At 35.1% G+C, this 24,156-nt stretch overlaps 1 long non-coding RNA gene across 1 annotated transcript in view; it reads left to right on the top strand.

The window, feature by feature from the left end:
* LOC130246549 (uncharacterized) overlaps positions 1-24,156 on the top strand; it is a 49,888-nt gene that overhangs the window by 6,892 nt on the left and 18,840 nt on the right. Inside the window, exon 2 of the long non-coding RNA XR_008839453.1 lies at positions 17,559-17,690. This is a non-coding gene — a long non-coding RNA (uncharacterized LOC130246549). The remainder of the gene's footprint in view (positions 1-17,558; positions 17,691-24,156) is intronic.

Below are 24,156 nucleotides of genomic sequence, written 5' to 3'. Positions count from 1 at the left end.
TCACAATATCTTCTTTTGTGTTCAACAGAAGAAAGAAACTCAAACAGGTTTTGATCATTAAATTATGAGAGAATTTAAATTTTTGGGTGGACTATCCCTTGAAGGAGAAACACTGAAGGCAAAAATGTTTCTTGCACCTGTCAGTTTTCAGATTTTGACCTTTTTGGGTTTCCATATATGTTTTTTTTCAGTCTAATCTAAAGAAAACATCCATAAAACACTTCTGTGTCTTTGTTTTGTTGAACCTTATCGGTTTGTGGGATTTATTCATTCATTTTCCTTTGGTTTAGTCCTTTTATTCATCAGAGGTCGCCACAGCGAATGAATCGCCAACAGTTACAGCATATGTTTTACACAGCGGATGCCCTTCCAGCCGCCACCCAACACTGGGAAACACCCATACACTCTTACATTCACACTCATTCACAACGGCCTATTTAGCTTATTCAATTCACCTATAGTGACTGTCTTTGGAGTGTGGGGGAAACTAGAGCACCCAGAGGAAACCCATGCCAACACAGGGATAACATGCAGACAGAAATGCCAACTGACCCTGCCGGGAGTCGTACCAGCTTTTATGCTGTGAGGCGACAGTGCTATATTACATAATTTATGAATTACAATGCATATTTTTAAAGGCCGTTTTTTTAAAATGAGTGCCATAAATCACTCATGAGTGCCATAAATATCAATTTCAGTAGCTCTTCAAACAAACTTCAGTTATTCATGTCTATATTCTGAAGAATTTCTTCTAGAAGGATATTTTTATAACTCACCTGATTATATATAACATTTTATTCTTTATAAAAAAACTTTCCGTCTGTTTGCAGTATTTCCCAATAAAAAGTGATTCTTCTGTAAAAGCCTTTCACTCTAATGTGTCAAAATCTGCTAAACATACATGCAAATATACAAATATATACACATTTCTGTGTATTTAATTTAATAACTCCTCATTCGCTTATTAATTAATTCATTCATTCATTCATTTTCCTTCGGCTTAGTTCATTTATTCATCAGGGGTCGCTACTGCAGAATGAACCACCAACTTATCCAGCATATGTTTTATGCATGTTTTATCCTTCCAGCTGCAATCCAGTACTAAGAAACACCCATACACACTCATTCACACCCTACGGCCAATTTAGTTTATTAAATTCACCTATAGCGCATGTATTTGACTGTGGGGGAAACCGAAGCACCAGGAGGAAACCCACACCAACACAGGGAGAACATACAAACTCCACACAGAAACACCAACTGACCCAGCTGGCACTCGAACCAGCGACCTTCTTGCTGTGAGGCGACATTGCTAACCACTGAGCCACCATGTCGCTATTCTGAAGATTTATAGAGGAATATTTTCATAACTCACCTGATTATATACAACATTTTATTTCCAGCAGTTCACAGTATTTTCTGAATTATGAAGTGATAAAAGAGATTCCTCTTTAAAACCCTTTGACTAATATGTCAAAAGAATTAAAGAAAAAAATGAACAAGACTATATGCTAAAAAGTATACAACTTTCTGTGTATTTATTAAAAAATTCCTCATTTTCTTATTACAATTATTAATACAGAAATGTTTGCTAATCCTCAAATGGGGAAATATAGTAGTACATTTTTATTGTCTTGCCTTAAAGGGTCAGTTCACCCAAAAATGAAAATTCTGTCATTATTTACTCACCCTTACTTGATTCATGCCTTTACGAGTTTCCTTGTTTCTGTTGAAAACAAAATAAGATATTTTGAAAAATGTTGGAAACCTGTAACCATTGACTTTCACAGTATCTGTTTTTCCTACAATGGAAGTCAATGTTTACAGGCTTTCAGCTGTCTTCAAAATGTCTTCTTTTATGTTCTAGAGAAGATACAACTCGTAAAGGTTTGGAACCACTTGAGGTTGAGTGAATATGGTGTAAATTCCTAATTTTTGAGGGAACTATCCCTTTAATATCCATTTTTTCCAGATATATTTGAACAAACTTCTAAACTGTGGCAAATAGTTATTGTGATGCTTACTATATAGGCCAAGAGAAGCTGAGTTTAGTTAAAATGGCGACTGCACTGTTTCTTTTCCATTGGGCTTCACTTTAGTGTGCCAGAAAAATATTAGTCATTGCTGGAATGTCCAGAAGCTCTGTTGAAGTTAAAGCACCGAGGAGGAGGAGCACAAGAGAGCAAATGTGTTTGAAAGATGGTCAGGAACTACAGCCTGTTCAGTCAAACATGGAATTCAGCAGATTGAACAGAGTCGAGGATAGAACAGTGTGCATGTGGTGTGATAGAGCTAGAAGGAAAACATACTCGGACACTTGCTGAAGAAGATAACTCAGGGATATTGTCTGAAGTGGAGTAATTGCTCTAAAAAACACTGAAATGTTGTAACCCAACATTGGGTCAAATATGGACAGACCCAATGTTTAATTAAAATTACACTAAATTAAGCCACAGATTGGGTTGAGGTTATCTGTATTTGACCCAACGCCAGGTTACAACAACCTATCATTTTTTAGATTATATAATAATAATAATAACAACAATACTATTAATATATGTAAATGTAATATTGCTTTCCCAGTGTTGGGTTGCAGCTGGAAGGGCATCCGCTGCATAAAACATGTGCTGGATAAGTTGGTGGTTCATTCCGCAGTGGTGAGCCCTGATTAATAAAAGAACTAAGCAGAAAAGAAATAAAGGAATGAATGAATAATAATATTGCAATAATATGTAATAATACCTGAAAAAGTCTAAATCTAGATTACTCTTATTTTAGCAAAACAAAATATGATCATGCCTTGATTTTTAAGTAGGACAGTAAAGTCTGACTTTGCTTAGACAAAAGTCTTGACACAGAATATAAAGTCATGGTGCAGTGGAAAAAGAATTAATATTGTGTCTGACTTCCATGAGCTTGGAGGACTGCATCCATACATCTCAACAATGACTCAAATCACGTATTAATAAAGTCATCTGGAATGGCAAAGAAAGCATTCTTGTAGGACTTCCAGAGTTCATCAAGATTCTTGAGATTCATTTTCAATGCCTTCTCTATCATCTTACCGCTAGACGTGCTCAATAATGTTCATGTCTGGTGACTGGGCTGGCCAATCCTGGAGCACCTTGGCCTTCTTTGCTTTTAGGAACATTGATGTGGAGGCTGAAGTATGAGAAGAAGCGCTATCCTGCTAAAGAATTTGCCCTCTCCTGTGGTTTGTAATGTAATGGGCAGCACAAATGTCTTGATACCTCAGGCTGTTGATGTTGCCATCCACTCTGCAGATCTCTCGCACGCCCCCATACTGAATGTAACCCCAAACCATGATTTGTCTTTCACCAAACTTGCCTGATTTCTATGAGAATCTTGGGTCCATGTGGGTTCCAATAGGTCTTCTGTAGTATTTGTGATGATTGGGATCCAGTTCAACAGATGATTCATTGGAAAAATCTACCTTCTGCCACTTTTCTAAATGATTAACTAGAAGTCAAGTTATTATTTGTTGCTCTTAAACTGGGATCGACAACAAGACTTTTGTCAGGTGTATTTATATAACCTATTTTATTATAACTTATTTATGTCAGATTCATGTTATATTATTAAATCCATTATCTTATAGTTACAACATTAACAATATTATGGTTTTTTATATAATAATAATAATAATAAAATATGTAAATATAACAGTATTGTAATGTGAAGTGACGCTGAGAACAGAGGTGCGTATCCAAATGTAGAGTCTTTATTGAACAGGGAAGGTCAGGCAAGCAACAGGCAACACAGGAGCAAACAGATGTATACGGGCAATCCAGAGTCATAGTTGAAATAACAGGCAGAGGGTCAAAAAGGCAGGCAGTGTACAACGTAAACAAAGAAAACAAAGCGAGGGTCAAAAACACAGCAAGGCAAGGCAAGGAAAACGCATTGTAATGTTCACTCACAGTTTAACAAGACTCAATGAGAGTGTCAAAGTGAGCTGTATATATGTGTATGTAATCAGTCCATGAGCAGCATCAGCTGTGTGAGTCTAATCAATGGAGACTTGGAGCAGGTGTGTGTGTGTGTGTTGCATGACTGGATGTGGTAGTCCATATACTTGCAGATTTGTAACTCTTTGCGATCTGCACAGGCTGGATCGCTGGTGATAGTGACAAGTATTGTGATAAAACATAGTAATAAACCTATTTATATAACCTATGTAACTATATATTAATAACACAATATATTATAGCAACAATAATAACAACAATTAATAATAACAATAATATTGTCTATAAATACAATGACCCAATTAGTAATCATAATTGTTTATATGGAATATAAAAAGTAATAATAATACTAGTTTAAGCTCTCAAAGATAAACCATTATGATAATATATAATGACAGTAAAAATTATTATTTATGTGAAATCTAATAATTATTGAAGCAATAACAACGGATGTATATGTAATAAACATCTTGTAATGACATTTAATAATAAATGTAATACTAGCGATAGTTTTTTTCACAGCTGTTTAGTTGTAATGTAATCTTCATTTAAATAATAAACATATAAATAACATAAATAATGTCTAATGTTATTATTTTCCATATGGTTTAAACAGCTCTAGTTAGTCTTAGTATTACGCCAATATGTGATCAAATTCTGCCATCTTCATAATAACCTACAGATTTAAAATGCTTTTGAAACAACATAGACGCATAATTAATTTGTTAATGCAGATCAATTAATGTTTGAAATCCCTTATGAAGCAGCTCTTCAGATGTCTCTCAGCTTTTCTTGTCGGCCATATTGCAGAGCTCTGCTGTTTTCCACATAACTCCCAGTGGTTTTGCTAGTGTTGTGTGTTACTGGATTCCAGATGTGCTGAGCTCAGGCCTCATGTGATTGGCTGCGTCCTCAACCCAGTTTCTCTACATCTAGAGGCAGAGCAGTGGAGGTTTGTGGACCATGTTTGAGTTTATCCACTGAACACCTGCCAGCGAGCAGCAACACGATCAGAACAAGAGTCTCATAGCAGTGTGTCTGTCAGAGCACGAGTCTAATGCATTCAGACACAAGTGTGAAAACCATCGGCAAACATACTGCGGCTTCACAGGTTAACTAGAGGACGGTATCCGCATGAGAAATTACCAAGAGCACTCATAGGTTGATTTAGGCTGTGTTTACACTTTTGGTTTGATTCAAAATGGTTTAGCTGACAATCCATGCTATTAACTACTGGCTTATTACCTGCCAACAGTGGTGTAAAGTAACTAATTACAAATACTCAAATTCAGCCTGATCTCACGAGAAAACGTAAGTATTTTATGTTTTGTCAGTTTAGTGGCTAATTCGTACGAATTCGTATGAGTTCAGTCGTATGAAATTGTACGATTTTAAAAAGGAGGCGTGGCACCTATCCCCACCCCTAAACCCAACCGTCATTGGGGGATGAGCAAATCATACGAAAATGTACGAATTAGATCGTACGAATTCATATGAATTAGCCACTAAATCAAAAAGTTACGAATTGCTGTGAGATTGTGTTGTCAAATTATGTTATACTTATACTCATAATTATTTACTGAGTAGTTTTAAAAATGTGTACTTTTACTTACCCTTGAGTACATTTTTAGTGCTGTATCAGTACTTTTACTCCACTACTTTCCTTCAACCTGCAGTAACTACTCTATTTTTTCTTGTCTATGGGGATTAGAAAAATCAGTCCTGCGAGTCCAATCAAATCACAAATAAAAGGTAAATCGCCTCATAATGAACTACCTTATGACATGGGCGATTTATAATTGCAGCAAACTGTTTGGAAGTATTTAAAGTGTCCAAGAAGATGTCCAAAGTCTTTACACGCATTGACCCAGAGACTGTTTAGATGCATGTCATTGATGAGAAGATGATGGATATTTACTGTATGATGACCAAAATGGCCTTAAACACCCAGCAGGCACAAGACGTTAACATGATGTCAGATTGACGTTGTACCCCAACGTCATGGGGATCTTGCTGTTTGTTTGGAAATGAAAATCGAGTTGACGTCAGAACTCAACGTCAGGCCGACGTCAATGTCCAACCTAAAACCAACCAAATATCAACGTCTAACGATGTAACAGATTGACGTTGTGTGGACGTTACCACTATTGACATTTATCAGACGTTGGATTTTGGCAACCCAGGCTCATTCTGAAAACGTACTTCCACGGACGTTTCTGGAGACCGCGAAATTCGTCCCTGCGGCACGTTTGTCTGCAGTTTTTGTTTTTGTGAATCCGCCAGAGGTCGTCGTGTACGCTTTTCAACATCTCAAATTTCCCTCTCGAGTGCCATTCGCGCCTGCTGTAAACCCACCAGAGGCCGCTGTCGACTCACTTTTGGACAGACTTTCTGACTGACTGAGCGAACGATCGGCTGACCCACCCTCCCCCTTCCCTAAACCCAACCAATTTTATCGATTGATCTGCCCACCTGCTTCCCTAAACCCAACCAACACGTTTCAAAAGCAATCCAAAAAAATAAAAGCCCTCGTCTGACTTTTTTTTTTTTACCACATCCTCACCCTGCTATTCACTTGTTTGTTTTATATTTTGGCTTCTGTTTTTGTCTTACCTGCTTTCTGGAACCGCTCTTCACCGGACTCGAACCCCCGTCTTCGTGGTCAACTCCTCTCTGCATCTCAAATCCGCTGATGGACAAGGCGTGCTAACGGGACAAACTGGTTGCAGCTGGAATGCTGTCCATACGGAGGTAAGCGGTCAGCTGGTAAGCGAGAAAAGGAATGGCGTCACACTGCCCAGTAGCGTTCGTTTAAAGAAATGAAATGCAGCCATACGTATCTCCGGCTACGTAATTCTCTGTCTCCAGAAACGTCCGCAGGGCTACGTTTTCACAATGAGCCTGTGTTGGATTTTGGTAACCATACCTGATGAATAAATGTCAGTATTTGACGTCAATATAATGTTGGTTTTAGATGTTGGGTCGACGCTGGATTTTGGTTACTTTCTAACAACCTAAAATCAACCAAATATCAACGTCATTTGACGTCATTATTGGACATCAAAATAACGTCCTTAGATGCTGGCTAGATGTTGAATTTTGGTCACCTGGCATCACAACCTAAATCTAACCTAATAATAACGTCTTATGATGTTGTGTGGGTGCTGGGCAATAGCTAGATGCACTAAATAATGTTACGTTTACACACATCCACAAATTACATTTTTAGGCAAGTAATGGTACTTTTACTTGAGTATGATTTTTTTCAGTACTCTTTCCACCACTGCCTGCCAATTATTAAGATATTAACAGTTCATTAGTAGTTATTACCTATGATATTATTCTGCCTTCCTAATCCTACCTAAACCCAACTTTTACCTTATTAACTATTAATGAACAGTGAATTAGTAAGCTAGTAGTGTTAGGACAGCATCCAAATAAGGAATTATCAAGAGCACCATATAGTGTAGGTTGATTTAGGCAGTGTTCATACTTGGCAGATTATGGTTTGATTCAAAATGGTTTTGCTCACAATCCATGCTATTAACTACTGGCTTATTACCTACCAATTATTAAGATATTAATCGTTCATTAGTAGATATTACCTATGATATTATTCTGCTTCCCTAATCCTACCTAAACCCTACCTACCTAAACCCAACTTTTACCTTAATAACTATCATAAATAGTGAATTAGTAAGCTAGTAGTGTTAGGATGGCATCCAAGTGAGGAATTACCAAGAGCACTCTAGGTTGATTTAGGCCAGGGGTCACCAAACTTGTTCCTGGAGGGCCGGTGGCCTACAGATTTTTGCTCCAACACTAATCAAACACACATAAACAAGCTAATCAAGGTCTTACTAGGTATACTTGAAACATCCAGGCAGGTGTGTTAAGGCAAGTTGGAGCTAAACTCTGCAGGGACATCGGCCCTCCAAGACCGAGATTGGTGACCCCTGATTTAGGCTGTGTTCACACTTGGCAGATTTGGTTTGATTAAAAATTGAAAACACTTTAGGTCACAATTCATGCTATTAATTACTAGCTTATTACCTGCCAATTATTAAGATATTATCTGTTCATTAGTAGTTATAAAGTATGATCTCTAATCATAGGATATAAGATATAATCTGAGAGAAGAATAAAATTTTAGGAGGTTGAAAACAAGGACAACTTTAAAAAATTTGTGTATGTCTGTATGTGGTGTGAAATTATGAAACAGTCTAGAACAGATTCTTAACCAATGTCAGGATATTAATTAATTTAAAAAGTTGTATAAATATATATTATTAAAGTAATATAATGATGAATAGAGGTGATTGAAAAAGAATAAAAAGAGAAAGGTATGATTAAATGTCAGTTAATGGCTGTTTGCATTGTATTTTTGGGGTCTATGTTATAAAATGTAAATGTACAAATGTAATCAAACATACTGTATAATATGTCAAAGATGATCAAATGATCAAATAAGTCTCATGCAAAGCTCATCTGTATAAAAAGAAGAGATAAGTAAAAGAAGAAATAAGCTGAAGTAATAGACGAATGATGTGTGTGGTAATGGGGTGAGAAAATAATAAGCTTGTGCTTCATCCCGCTCCATTTCAACCATGTTTTGTTAAAGAATTTTAATAATTTTTAATTTAAGCTAGTTAGTTGTTTGTTAATATCGTGAATTGTGACCAAGACTAAAGTGTTACCAATTAAATCTGCTGCAGCTGCATTTTATTTATGTTTTGCAATTGCAGAATTCATTTAAATATGTGTCAACAATTTCTTGTAGAATCTACAGTAACGTACTGTATTAAATACAGCAAAAAATACTGTATTTACATTTACAGCACCATTTATTTAGCCGTATATGTATTTACAGAATTGTATGTATACCTTTACTGTAAAATATACAGTAATTTCAAAAAGCATCTTTAAAACAAACTGCTTGACTGTCCTATACAGTAAAATACAGTTCATATTACAGTTAAATACTTATACTATGGTAAAACCGTTAGCAGTGTAGCTGTAAATGCATTTCAAACCATGACTTTTGTAGCTTATTGCTTTATTTATTTTGACCATATGTTCACTTGCCAATGCTTAGCTACTTGTTTAGGTAGTTAAAGTGGCATAATGTACAATATAGGCTATGCTACATATTAAGATGCATTCAAAGTGTTGGCATTCAACGAGGCCCGAGCTAGTGTTTACATTGATTTCTTGCGCAAACTAATCACTTTGCTTTATGAGACCTCAATTAGCCAGTTGCATTCATTTCGTATTGCCTGTGAATATTGTTTCACTCTCAAAGTGCTTAGCAGTTGACATGTGTTTTAGAAATGGCAAATGACCACAGTTTTAGCTAACGATTTTACATCTTGAATGACCCGTGGATAGTATGGCCCTCTCGTAGTGTCACTCTTTTCTTAAACACAATATAAATAGCCTATTTAATAGACTTCTGGTGAGTCGAATGGATTGTACCTTATATATGGGATACACAGGCACCGTGGGTGAGCAGAGAGAGTGCTAGACTGCTGGTGTGGCATGTGAATTATCCCATCTTCAAGAAAGCACAGCTAGACAGTGGGTCATTAAGGAGGAGGAGCACACACTCCCATAATTTAGAGCTCATTTGACTGAGAAGAGGACACACTCGCACGGAGAGAAGGAAAGTTGACTGAGGTTTTCAAATTACAGGCTATGCTCCAAGGCTGATATCCTTTTTTTCCTCACTTTGGATTCTGTGGTGATGACCTTTCCATATGAAAAGAGAGAAAAATCTGCTGCAAAAAAAACATGAGTGAAGAAAATCAAACTGTATGACACATCAGTTGATGGTTGATGATTAACAAAAACGGCCCAAGGTTTAAAGATAAGGAGGCAAAAAGTAACCCTGCATAGTTAAAACTATAATGACTGTCAAGATTTAGGTGAAGAATTTATGAAGAGTGGTAGCTAGTTGTCGATTTTGTTTTGTGTGTCTGTTTAATTGCAGCGCTGAGTCTTACAGCCAATCATACACATTTCTGTTGAGTTGGTAAATGCTGCAGCCAATCAGATTATTCACTGAATTAACAAATATACCCATTATTTCAAGATATAGGCTAAAAATGTCCCTGCACAATTAGATTAAACTTTTACAACTGTTGTGATTGAATTGAACAAAAAGTAGGTAAAGTCTCGATAGTATATGCGGCCGGAAGTGCGATATGCACGTCAATTATAATAGCATTTTTTATTAACTGTATAACAATAATAAACATTTTTAAAGTACTGTGATGCTTGGGTTTAGGGTTGGGGTGGGGGTAAGCGTTAAAAATACAATTTATTGGGTAATTTAATAGATAGCATAAATAATACTTGGTACACCTACTGTTTTTACATTACTGTGACAGTTGGGTTTAGGGTTGGGGTGGGGGAAGACGGTAATAAAATACAATAACTGGTAAATTTTATAAACAATTCTTGTTAAGTTCCGGCCACATCCATATCCGATGTAGCAACAATACAAAAAGTATGAGTGTCAATTAGTGACTTCAGTTCTGTGTGGATTTCATTTTACATATCTAATCACAACGCCAACCAATCACACACATTTCTGTTGTGTTGGTAAATGCAGTAACCAATGAGACGCGTTAGATTAGTCACCGATGTAAACACCAAGTTTTTCAAAGGTATGTTCTGAAATGATCAATAATGATGACTGTATCAAGCTATAAGGGATTAAAATGGCACTGAAGAATCAAAATAAAATATTACGCTTTCATTATATAGTGCAAAATTAATTAATAGAGACTATTAGCGGCTTTATTTTGCGTTTTATCGCAACGTTGAGCCTTACAACCAATCACACGCCGTTTTGGTGAGTTGGTGATTAGACTGGCCAATCAGAGGCGTTATATTAGTCAACGTTGAACGTTTGATTGTTTTGTTTGTTTCTCACTTAACGATCGTGAATTCTCTCACTATGAACAACTAAACGAGGCAAGTAAGAGAGTAATTTCACACATTCAGTGATCATGAATAACTTGTGCTTAAATAGATGACACCTAGGCGACATGTTTGGTATTTTCTCCAAATAACGTTACAGATAGCACTACAGTTTATGTACCTAAAGTTATTCTGTTAACGTTAATGACATGAATAGGCCTAATCAAAAAATACTTCAATCGATAATACAGATTGTCATCATTAACATTTCGTTTTTAAAATATAAATATAACTTATTGTACAAAATTAAATGGAAATCTGCTGTTTAAAACCATCACCATCTGACAGCTAGATCCAGCATTCTTAATCTGTGAGATAAATCAGAAAATGTTGGTCTTTTCAACAGAGAAGAGAGAATCAGAGCTGGGAACCACCCTTGCTTCTGCCTAACACATAGTTAGTTTTATTCCGTGTCCACATGACTCAAAGTCTGGTCAGCAAAGGCATAATAAGAGGTATAAAAATACACAAGCACAATGTCACAGGAGTGCACAGCCAGTTAAATTGGTAGATGGGTCTGCAGTGGTTTGAAAGTAAAGACCTGACATATAATACCTTTTAGGAGCAGAAACGTTTTGTCTAGCACAGATAATATATTGATCTTATTGTAGAATGGAAAAAAAAAACCCTCATAATCAAATTTATTAATCAATTATTGCATTGTAAACTTCTAGTTTTACTGAGTTTTAAACTAATTTTCCATTAAATATTTAGATACTCAGATTTCATGTTTATGCAAGTGTAAAGTAAATAGTTATCTTTAATCATTGTATTTTATTTCTTATTTCATTAATTCATACCAAAAGCACATTAGTATTCTGACAACTCATTAACCTTTGTATTTTATTTAATATTTCATTCATTCATTCCTAAAGCACATTATTCATTCATTTTCTTTTCGGCTTAGTCCCTTTATTAATCAGGGGTTGCCACAGAGGAATGAGCCACCAACTTATCTAGCATATGTTTTATGCAGCGGATGCCCTTCCAGCTGCAACCCAACACCGGGAAACACCCATGCACTCTTACATCACACACATACACTACGGACAATTTAGCTTATTCAATTCACCTATACGACACCGGAGCACACAGAGGAAATCCACGCGAACACGGGGAGAACATGCAAACTCTACAGAGGAATGCAAACTGACCCAGCCGGGGCTCAAACCAGTGATCTTCTTGCTGTGAGGCGATCGTGCTACCCATTGTGCCTTCGTGCTGCCCCCAAAAGCACATTAGTATTCTGACAATACAGTTTATTGAAACATATTGATTATTTTTATTTTGTTTAATTGTATTTATTTCAAAATCACCCTCAAATAATCATATTTGCTGTTTGTTCAAGCTACTTATTTAGAATCAGTTGAAACAACAAATTTCTTACGATTTTTTGGGGACAACTTAATGGTTTTTGTTCAATCCACTTAAATTTATTTTAAAAAATGATTATGTTAACTAAATGAATTTGTATTGGAAGGAATGAAGGAATTTTGTGAAACCCAGCATTTTACAGTGCATAAATAAGTTTAATGATCATATATTTCATATGATTTAATAATAATGTGTAATTCTAGAGATTCACTGATAAATTGATTTATAACTGTAGTTGATATTTGATCTTATTAAAAATAACACTGTAAAATGTAATTGTTTGAAGAAGTCCTGGACAAAATGTTTTTAATAATAATAATAATGAATTCATTAATTTAATTTGAACTGTTTTCATTCCAAAATCACATAAATGTTTACCAACAACACTAATAAGACTACACTTTAAAAAATAAATCTGTAAAATAACAGAAAAGGTACTTGCTTCTCAGTAGCAGTTTCTTACTGTAATTTACCTGACCAGTCACGACAATATATTATTTCAAACTATAAAGCACTGTCAAAAAGTCAATTTATCAAAATAAAGAGTTCAATTTACCCCTCTTCATCCCCGCCCCCAACCCCTCACCACACCACACAACAACCTCAAAACATGTAATTCTGAGTGTGCCTCACACAGGTGAGTAGGCTTGACAAACCACCTGTTGAAAACTCTGTGTGACACTTGCACCAGTTTTTGCAAATTTGCACTTTCTTACAATCACTCCATGGGGCCCTATCATACACCCGGCACAATAAGGCGCAGTACCTGTTTGCCCTGACGTGTTGCTATTTTCAGACCAACGCAACCTAATTTTCCCGTTTCCCGCCACGTTGTTTAAATAGCAAATCCAATTGCACCACTTTGTGGACTCATAGGTGTTTCGGTCTAGAAAAGAGTTAAGGCACATTGTTGGCGCGTTGCTATTTTGAGGAACTAAAATAGACTGCGCAATAGACCAGCTGAAAGCAGGTCTAAAGTCCACCGCAGAGCTCGTTTTATTCCATTAGAATTAAAGGAATAAAATATTTTTAAAATTATTATTTTCTACATAAATATAAAAAAACTGCATTCATGCCTTTTTCATCTCAGAGTGGCTTTTTTAGTTTATTCATGACTATTTGCATTTGTATATTATTATTAGTTGCAGTATTATTTATTATATGCATATTTATATTTGTTTTATTAAAAACAAGCTTAGATTTGTCCACCGGTCAGATTATGGACCATATGGAGCATAGCATGTGTGTTTGGCTATAACTTTTGAGCATACTTCGTTATTATCGTTCAGTTATTCGATTGCTAGAAATTAGAACTGAATTTAGAAATAGTTTTGAAACAAATCTTTGCGCTTAACAAACGAAATTAATTATGTAGGCTAATGGATGTCTGTGTGTACAACACGTTTTCTAATCCACGAAAGAAAGAAAGTGAAAGTAAATTTACAAAGTCCGCCATGTAAATATCAAATGCACCATGGCGTATCGCAACTAACTCTTAAAGGGAATGGGAGATGAGACTCTGATTGGTTTATTCTCAAAACACACCTATAACTCAGAGAATAAGCTCAACCCTGTTAGACCATGCGCCGTGGCGCAGATCGTATTTTTCTGTCATTAAAATAGCAAAAGTGGATTGAGACATGCCCTTAATGGTTTTGTGCCATGCGCTTTAGATTTTGTGCCTAGATCGTCAAAATAGAGCCCCATATCTCTGAAAAAAAAAAAAACATTGTGCATTTATAAAGTGAGATTCACATAAGTGTGTGGGCTTGACAAACCACCTGTAGAAGCACTCTTAGCTATATTAAAAAAAAGCACTACTGTTTTAATGTACTATATAGTTTAGAAGTATGCTATTTCAGACACAACATCAGTTTCATGATTTTCCATGTATGCAACGTAATAGCCGCAATTGTCATTATTTCAGTCTAGCAATTAAAACTATAAAGTTACTAGCTTCAAATATTTTTGATCAGGTCCAAGCAAAGCTGAATCCTGCATATATGAGTGGGTGATTAAATGGTTAAGCTGAAGCAGTCTCAGTAAAGGCAAACGGTGAAATCTTTTCCATATAACAGCACACATGAGGAACAGTTTAAGTGAGTCCAGCTGTCTCTCTCTCTCTCTCTCTCTCTCTCTCTCTCTCCTTCTCTCTCTCTGTACGTCTGGAAGAGGGCAAACGTGGTGCAGTATATCATCACACATCTGGGAAACTCACTCACTCTTAGTCTGCTGCAGCAAGACAGAGGTGTAAACCAACGGATTTTCAGATCTCAGAAGCACTAGAAGACAAAAGTGTTAAAATGTGCAGGATGTTGAGTATTGCTAGCTGCCCTGCCAACTTCACCATGCACCAATATACCACTCTGTAAACACACACAATTACAGCTCTCTGCTGCTGTGGTCTCCAACAGTGTGGGAAGCATGGAAAACCTGAATGCCAATGATAGAACGCAGCCGTTTAGAGTGCTGTCCGCTGATTGGCTGAATTGGGCTGTCAATCAAAAGTGGAGGGGAGGGAACTGTTTATTAGGACTCCGCCTTGATTTGAGAGAAAGAAACTTTTGCAGATGTTGTGCGTGCATCTGAAATTCGATATACTGTAATAAACTCCTCAAAAGAAGAGTCTGATTGGTACATTGTTAAAGAGGAGGAGGTTTGACTGTTTTTTCAATATGGAAAATATGACTGCCCAGACAGCTTAGCATTCCACATATTATGTTCTCCAACACAAATTCCATCGATTTGGATGATTTGGTCTAGCATGCATTCTTATTTCTTTCATACTTCATAGATTGATTGGATTAGATGTAAATATGTCAGAGAAATACAGGTTATATTTAAAAAAAAAATGTCTAATTTGTACAATATTTCCTAAATATTAGATCATTAGAGCGATCATTTCTGTGCCTTTAAAACCTTTTTTTTGTGTTTGTTTTTTTGGTATGTGAAGAGAAACTGTAAATATGACATGCCTTTTTGGTGTTTGGATCAATTTAAATTGATTGATTCATTCATTTTTCTTCGACTTAGTCCCTTTATTCATCAGGGGTCATCACAGCGGAATCAACCGCCAACTTATCCAGCATATGTTTTACACAGCGGATGCCCTTCCAGCTGCAACCCAGTACTGGGAAACAAACATAAACACTCATTCACTACAGCCAATTAAGCTTATTCAATTCACCTATAGCACATGTCTTTGGACTGTGGGGGAAACCAGAGCACCCGGAGAAAACCCACACCAACACGTGGAGAACATCTAAACTCTACACAGAAACGCCAACTGGCCCAGCCGGGGCTCAAACCAGCAACCTTCTTGCTGCAAGGCAACAGTGCTAACCACTGAGCCATTGTGTCACCGACAAAAGTTATCATGAATGCTTATTTAATGAATGTTAAATGTTTCTTTGAATGTTTAATTATAGGAAAAATGTATCAAAATATTGGTAAAATTCTGTTCTATTGTCATTCAGTATAACAGATACATTAATTTAAAAAGGAAGCAATATACTTATTTTGACCAGCACATTTAAAAATAGGGAATATATATATATATATATATATATATATATATATATATATATATATATATATATATATATATATATATATATATATATATATATGATAGTGAAATGAAAGTGATTGTACTAAATTGTATTATATATTACGTGACTGAAGGACAGCAGCAATGTATAAATAATATATTTCTAATATATATTATTACTCTAATATTTTCAAGTCATTTGATTACAAACATTTGATTACAAGATAGTTAGTGTCTTCTTTAAATCTGGGTCGAATGTATTATATATTTATTGATTGTTTAAAAGTATAGATTTTAATGTATATCAGTAGTCAATGTACCACTGGTTTATGGATTGAGTGAATACATGTCTCCTCACTGGCCACCTGTTTACAGTTAGACTCCACCTGTTGAAAAAAAAAAAACTCTGCCTAACTAGTCTGCATTTAAGTGAGGCTGAACCTATAAAATAAAATTATTACTAGTCTTCAGGCGTGATCCAAAACTCTTAAAAAGACACAGAGATGCAAGAATATAATGTTCCAGTATGTCTTTTTCTTCAAGTACATTTTATTTTATTTTATTTTATTTTATTTTATTTTATTTTGTTTTATTTTTTATTTTTATTTTATTTTATTTTACTTTATTTTACTTTATTTTATTTAATTGTATATTAAATATATTGTCAAAAAGAACATGAAAGTTAATATGAAATTACACATTTTAAAAACATTTTTTCTACTCTCCTCTCCCATTTAATTTAATTTCATTTCATTTAATTACATTTTCTAAACATTTTTTTAAAAAGCACACGAAAGTTAACATGAAATCACACATTTTAAAAACATTTTAACTACCCCCCTCTCCAAATCAATTAAAGTTTATTTCATTTTATTTTTAAAACAGTTTTATTGTAAAAAAGCACATGAAAATTAACATGAAATTATACATTTTTTAAAAACATTTTCTCTACCCCCATTTAATTTAATTTAATTGTACTTTTTAAAAATTGTTATTGTTAAAAGAGCACATAAAGTTAGCATGAAATTACACATTTTTAAAAACATTTTAACTCGCCTTTTTCCTTTTTTATTTTATTCTATTTTATTTTAAACATTTTAATCCCAAATCTCCTTTTTTCATGTTTTTTCCCACCTATTTCTGCTAACAAAAACATTGTTTGAACATTGTCTTTAAAAACTATTTCAATCCAATGAATGACTTCATGTTGAGACTTCTAGTATTCTCAGCATGTCTGACATTCACTATAATCACATATAAACATATCCATAAATTCTATGCATTTCCATTTTTTTCTATTTTTCTATTGTTGTTTCCTAAAATTTCATGCTATATAGTGTTACAAATGATTTTTATACAGGCCAGTATAAACTTAGAGTGAGCTTATAGTGAACCCTACATTAATATTGAATGTATGTCTGCATGTACTGTGTTTGGATTATTTTATGGTAAATATGGCAAATATAGTTAATGATAAATATAATTATAATAAATAACCTTTATTTTTTCAGAATGTCATTGTAATGCAATAATGTGCTCCTTTTGTTAAGCTACTTTGAAACAGTAATTATTGTGAAAAGCATTATGCAAATTAACTTGAATTGAATTGAATATTTGTCATGACAGACGTTACATGTTTCATTGTTTTATTTTGTTTTTAGGGTCATAAAGTGAGCTTTACACATGCCATGTCACATTTTCCATGGGGTCAGTGTGTGGGGGGAAGTCGACTCAGCACATGAAGTCAGTCAAAGACCCAAACAGACAGTTCTCTCCATCCTTCTCCACTTTCAGTAAGTTTATAAGCAACATGTGTGACCCCTCAAACTCCTCCTGCTTTTGTCTCTCATGTGTTTTCCCTCCTTCTTTCCCCAGTCTTTCCTCTCTCTCTCTCCAGCTCAGCCTGTGTGTTGGTCAAATCTAAACATTTATTTTGCTTGCTAAATATTTTTGACCAAATATGCTGCACTTAGTCCAGTTTTCAGCAGACCTGCCCAATTAACGTCAGTTAGTATGATGCATTGTTATTATGTGAAAATTGTATTAAAGGTCCCAGGAAATTAAAATAAAGTTTTTTAGATGTTACTATTAGTATTGTTAGTTTTAGGATATCTATAAGCTAGTGTGCACCAAAACTTTGCATTTAGAATATATAAAACTGATATAAACATGTAAAGTTTGTAGTTTGTCACCTTCACCTAAATGGATCAACAGTTTTATTCACGTCACCTCACACTTCAGGTTCTCATCTAACCAATCAAATGCTCTCTAATATCTTACATGCCCCGCCCCCTTCAAGACGCTTGAGCTCAACCTCTCTCACTGACAGAGCTGTGATAAAACAAAACACTATTGGCTGTTTTTAAATAGGGAAGGGGCTACACTATGTCGTAACATCAAACTATGTAAAACATCAAATTAAAATGCACATTTCAAAGCCTTTAAAACTTGAGAATTACTCAAATATTGCAGTTAGGGAGTGTGTTGTATGTGTGATAGTGGTTTGGGTAAAGACAAGTGCTTGTTTTATGGTGTGATTTTCTGAAAAACGTGGCATGGCTTTCTCAGATCCCAGAAACCTTTGGTTAGTGGTATAAGTGGAACGGCGGGAGCTGCGAAGGTTGATGGATTGTCCTGTTGGCTTGTTTAGGTATGGGGAAGAGGAAGGGAATTAAACAGCAAAAATGGACCTTAATAGGATCACGTTAAAGGGATTGTTCCGAAAATGGTCTCATCCACAGGCCATCCAAGATGTAGGAATCTTTCTTTCTTTCTTTCTTTCTTTCTTTCTTTCTTTCTTTCTTTCTTTCTTTCTTTCTTTCTTTCTTCTTTCTGTCTTTCTTTCTTTCTTCCTTCCTTCCTTCCTTCCTTCCTTCCTTCCTTCCTTCTTTCTTTCTTTCTTTCTTCCTTCCTTTCTTTCCTTCTTTCCTTCTTTCTTCCTTCCTTCCTTTCTTTCTTTCTTTCTTTCTTTCTTTCTTTCTTTCTTTCTTTCTTTCTTTCTTTCTTTCTTTCTGTCTTTCTTTCTTTCTTCCTTCCTTCCTTCCTTCCTTCCTTCCTTTCTTTCTTTCTTTCTTTCTTCCTTCCTTTCTTTCCTTCTTTCCTTCTTTCTTCCTTCCTTCCTTTCTTTCTTTCTTTCTTTCTTTCTTTCTTTCTTTCTTTCTTTCTTTCTTCCTTTCTTCCTTCTTTCCTTCTTCCTCCTTCCTTCCTTTCTTTCTTTCTTTCTTTCTTTCTTTCTTTCTTTCTTTCTTTCTTTCTTTCTTTCTTTCTTTCTTTCTTTCTTTCTTTCTTCCTTCCTTCCTTCCTTCCCTTCCTTCCTTCCTTCCTTCCTTTCTTTCTTTCTTCCTTCCTTTTTCTTTCTTTCTTTCTTTCTTTCTTTCTTTCTTTTTTTTTCTTTCTTTCTTTCCTTCTTTCCTTCTTTCTTCCTTCCTTGCTTCCTTTCTTTCTTTCTTTCTTTCTTTCTTTCTTTCTTTCTTCTTTCTTCAATTGATGGTCCTTCATTTTAAAAAATGCTGGGTTCCACACAATTCCTTCATGTTGTCCAAACACATATCGATTAAGTTAACTAGATTGTTTTTACAAATTTAAGTTATCCCCCCCCCCCCCAAAAAAAACAAACAAAAAACAAAAACAAACAAACAACAAAACAATTGTTTTGTTTCAACTCATTTTAAATAAGTTGTTTAGACAAGCAGCAAAAGTCATTTTTGAGTGTTGGTGATTCATATAATGGCAGTGAATGGCGATAGGTTTTTTAGATTAAAAACAAACACATACAAACGAGTCCAAATCAATTGTTATGGCTCCTGATGACACTGAGGTCTTGTGACTTGGACCGTGTAAGAAATTAAACATTATTTACAGTATTAGCTTTAATCCACAGCCTGGTCAAACAGCTCTCAGGTCATGTGCGACTGTAGTCCGATTGTAGTCCTGTCACTTTAATGACGAATGTTTGATGGTCTCGCGTATTAAGACTACATTTGATAGCTCGTTTTTACAAGACCTCAGTGTGTCATCAGGACCCATGGCTATTGATTTGTTTATTGAAAAAGTGCCTCAAAATCAATAATGGGGGGCAAATACATACCTATTTCTTCATATACAGTTGAAGTCAGAATTATTAGCCCCCCTTTGAATTTTTTTCTTTTTTAAATATTTCCCAAATGATGTTTAACAGAGCAAGTAAATTTTCACAGTGATAATATTTTTTCTTCTGGCGAAAGTCTTATTTGTTTTATTTTGGCTAGAATAAGCCCCTTTAAGCAAATTTTTTTTCAATAGTCTACAGAACAAACCATCATTATACAATAACTTGTCTAATTACCCTAACCTGCCTAGTTAACCTAATTAACCTAGTTAAGCCTTTAAATGTCACTTAAAACTGTATAGAAGTGTCTTGAAAAATATTTAGTCAAATATTATGTAATGTCATCATGACAAAGATAAAATAAATCAGTTATTAGAAATGAGTTATTAAAACTATTATGTTTAGAAATGTTTTGAAGAAATCTTCTCTCTGTTATAAATTGGGGGGAAAAATAAACAGGGTGGCTAATCATTCTGACTTCAACTGTACATGTTCAACTGTTTAAACTGCTTTTATTCCAACCAAAATAAAACAAATAAGACTTTTTCTAGAAGAGAAAATATTATAGGAAATACTGTGAAAAATTCTTTGCTCTGTTAATCATCATTTGGGAAAAACTTCGTTCATTCATTCAATTTTCTTTTGGCTTAGTCCCTTTTTGGTAAATATTTGAAAAATTCACAGAAAGGATAATAATTTTGACTTCAACTGTATATAGTATAGACAAAAATAAAAGTTTATAATTTCTTATTATACTCCATCATTTATTTTGTCACAAAAATACAATGTTTACGGTAATACTGTTTCTTTATTTAACTGAGCTCAATATTATGCTTCATTACAAATATGCAGACTGAAACACGTATAACAGCATCATGTCTACATTTTCTGTTTTATCTCGCAATATTTTAAATTTTTGTGTTTTTTTAGAAAAGTGTTTCTTGTACATTATTATTATTATTTCATTCATTTATTAATTTTCTGTTCAGCTTCGTCCCTTTATTTATTTGGCTTCACCACAGCGGAATGAACCGCCAACTTATCCAGCATATTTTTTACACAGCGGATGCCCTACCAGCTGCAACCCATCACTGGGAAAATCTTGTTTCATATTTCTACTTTTTAAATCAAACATTTGCACTGAACTTCGATCACATATGAGTGAGTAAATTTTTGAGTGTACTTTTAAATGTATAAGAAATCGTCTTTTATACTGTATGGGGTTAATATGAAGAGTTCAGATGCAAAAACCGTCTTAAATGTTTTTACAAAATGAGCGTTTTACTTAGGCTGTTGTGTGTATGTTCGTTAATTTCAATGGAGATGTTCTTGTCATTGCCTTTAATGTGAAATAACTAAACATGAACACAGGAGGCTGGGAAAAATGTTCATATTAGAAGATAAGTTCAGATGGCGCACGCTCAAAAAAATGCTTTCGCTGCCTCTTTAACTATTTAAACTATATGAACTATTTAAACTATTTAAAATGAGCTGAAATAACACAATTCTTGAGATGTTTTTGGGGATTTAATTAAATTTTTTATATTCAATCCACTTAAATTTGTTAAATTAACCTAATTTGTGTTGGGACAATCCTGCATCTGAACTCTTCATATATAAACTGTTCATTGATTGAATTTATTGTAATCGTACTATATTATGATACATATATATTGTTATCAGGATATGAGAAGACTTACAGCATATCATTTGTAATATCGCCCAGCCCTATCCCCAATAGTTCCCCAAACTGTTGTGAATGTTTAACAACTATTAGCTTAGTTGGTTAGTTTGTTGTAAACTAAGTCCTAGGGTGAAGGAAGCCATATCTCAGGGCCATAAAAAACTTTAAAGACACCTGGAAGACATTACAACCCACGAGGAAGCGTATGGAGGGCGCACACATTTTAAAGAGGCACAGCATTTACCACAGCGGTGGCTGAAAGGTATGGAGGAGTGTCTCTGGGAGGTCTGTTTGTCCTGATGCATGACATCATTGAGATGTTTGTGATGTCATCAGTCAACAAAGACCAACATTTTTTAGTAAGAAATGACAAGATGCAATTATAGTAGCTAAAGAATTCAAGATAATTGTAAGGTGAAAATTATTTCTATAGGGTATATAATATATGATATCTTACATATACTGACATTTTGGAGGTATGAATACACACTCACCGGCCACTTTATTAGGTACACCTTACTAGTCCCGGTTTGGACCCCCTTTTGCCTTTAGAATTGTCTTAATCGTTTGTGGAATAGATTCAACAAGGTAATGGAAAAAATTCTTCAGAGATTTTGGTCCATATTGACATAAGAGCATCACGCAGTTGCTGCAGATTGGTCGGCTTCACATCTATGATGCGTCCACCACATCCCAAAGGTGCTCTATTGGATTGAGATCTGGTGACTGTGGAGGCCATTTGAGTACAGTGAACTTTTTGTCATGTTCAAGAAATGAGTCAGAGATGATTCACGGTTTATGACATGGTGCGTTATCCTGCTGGAAGTAGCCATCAGAAGATGGGTAGACTGTGATCATAAAGAGATGGACATGGTCAGTAACAATACTCAGGTAGGTTGTGGCATTGAAACGATGCTCAGTTGGTACTAATGGAACCAAAGTGTGACAAGAAAATATCCCCCACACCATTACACCATACAAGGCAGGATGGATCCATGCTGTCATTTTGTTGAAGCCAAATTCTGACCCTGCCATCCAAATGTTGCAGCAGAAATCGAGACTCATCAGACAAGGCAACATATTCCCAATCTTCTTTTGTCCAATTTTAGTGAGCCTGTGCAAATTACAGCCTGTTTCCTGTTCTTAGCTGACAGGAGTGGCACCCGGTGTGGTCTTCTGCTGCTGTAGCCCATCTGCCTCAAGGTTGGACATGTTGTGTGTTCAGAGATGCTCTTCTGCAGACCTCAGTTGTTTCGAGTGGTTATTTGAGTTACTGTTGCCTTTCTATCAGCTTAAACCAGTCTGGCCATTCTCCTTTGACCTTTGGCATCAACAAGGCATTTGCGCCCACAGAACTGCCGCTCACTGGATATATCACTCTGTAAACCCTAGAGATGGTTGTGTGTGAAAATCCCAGTAGATCACATTCAAAGTCACTTAAATCACCTTTCTTCCCCATTCTGATGCTCAGTTTGAGCTGCAGCAGATTGTTTAGACCAGCGGTGCTCAATCTCGATCCTGGATGGCCGATGTCCTGCATATTTTAGGTCGAACCCCACCTAAACCAGCTAATCAAGCTCTTTCTATGTATACTAGAATCTTCCAGACAGGTGTGTTGAAGGAAGAGCTAAACTATGCATGACAACGGCCCTCCAGGACTGAGTTTGGGCACCCCTGGTCTAGACCATGTCTACATGCCTAAATGAGTTGAGTTTCTGCTGATTAGAAATTTGCGTTAACGAGCATTTGGACAGGTCTACCTAATAAAGAGGCTGGTGAGTGTACACAAAAAATTAATCATTGGATTTACTTAATTTTCTTTAAAGTAACTAGTTGTAAACAATTTATATGGGCTGAATTTAAACAAATTTAATTTGTTTGCTGAAATTCAGCCCATATAAATTGTTTGCAACCACTTACTGTAAATTTATGTAGTAAATCCAATGAATAATTTTTTTTCAGTATATATGTATATATATATATATATATATATATATATATATATATATATATATATATATATATATATATATTCATTGTTACCTGAAAAGTCTTAAACATTTTTTATTTTAAATAAGATAAGCTGTCAAAAAAAGAGAGAAGCTTTTTATTAATAATTTAGGGTGTATAATGAGTGCAGTAATGTTGTTTTAAACCTTTAAAATGAAGATCAACTACTATTTTAGAGTTTTGTTTCTCCATTCGGTTACATTCAGAGGTCTGGTAGATGATGCCAGAAATTCCAGCTCATGGAACTGCAGACGAATTTATTTTTTCCAGCTTCCTTTGTCTCGTCCCTCCCCCTTTCTTCTGCGAGAGCTCCAGCAGTGGAAAATCAGAGTCACGGTTAATGTGAGATGCAGTTCCTTGTGCTTAACATTTCTCGACCCTCTTAAATGGAAAGAGAAGCAGTCGCCACTAAATATCTCTCTCGTTAATTTTGCCATTTTTAGCGTCACACTGTTCGGATATACAGGTAGTATATAAT

This window comes from Danio aesculapii, chromosome 19 (genome assembly GCF_903798145.1).
Source record: "Danio aesculapii chromosome 19, fDanAes4.1, whole genome shotgun sequence".
In the NCBI taxonomy this organism is placed as follows: Eukaryota; Metazoa; Chordata; class Actinopteri; order Cypriniformes; family Danionidae; genus Danio; species Danio aesculapii.
Note: the sequence above shows the minus strand (reverse complement) of the source record. Positions and strands in the feature narration are given on the sequence as shown.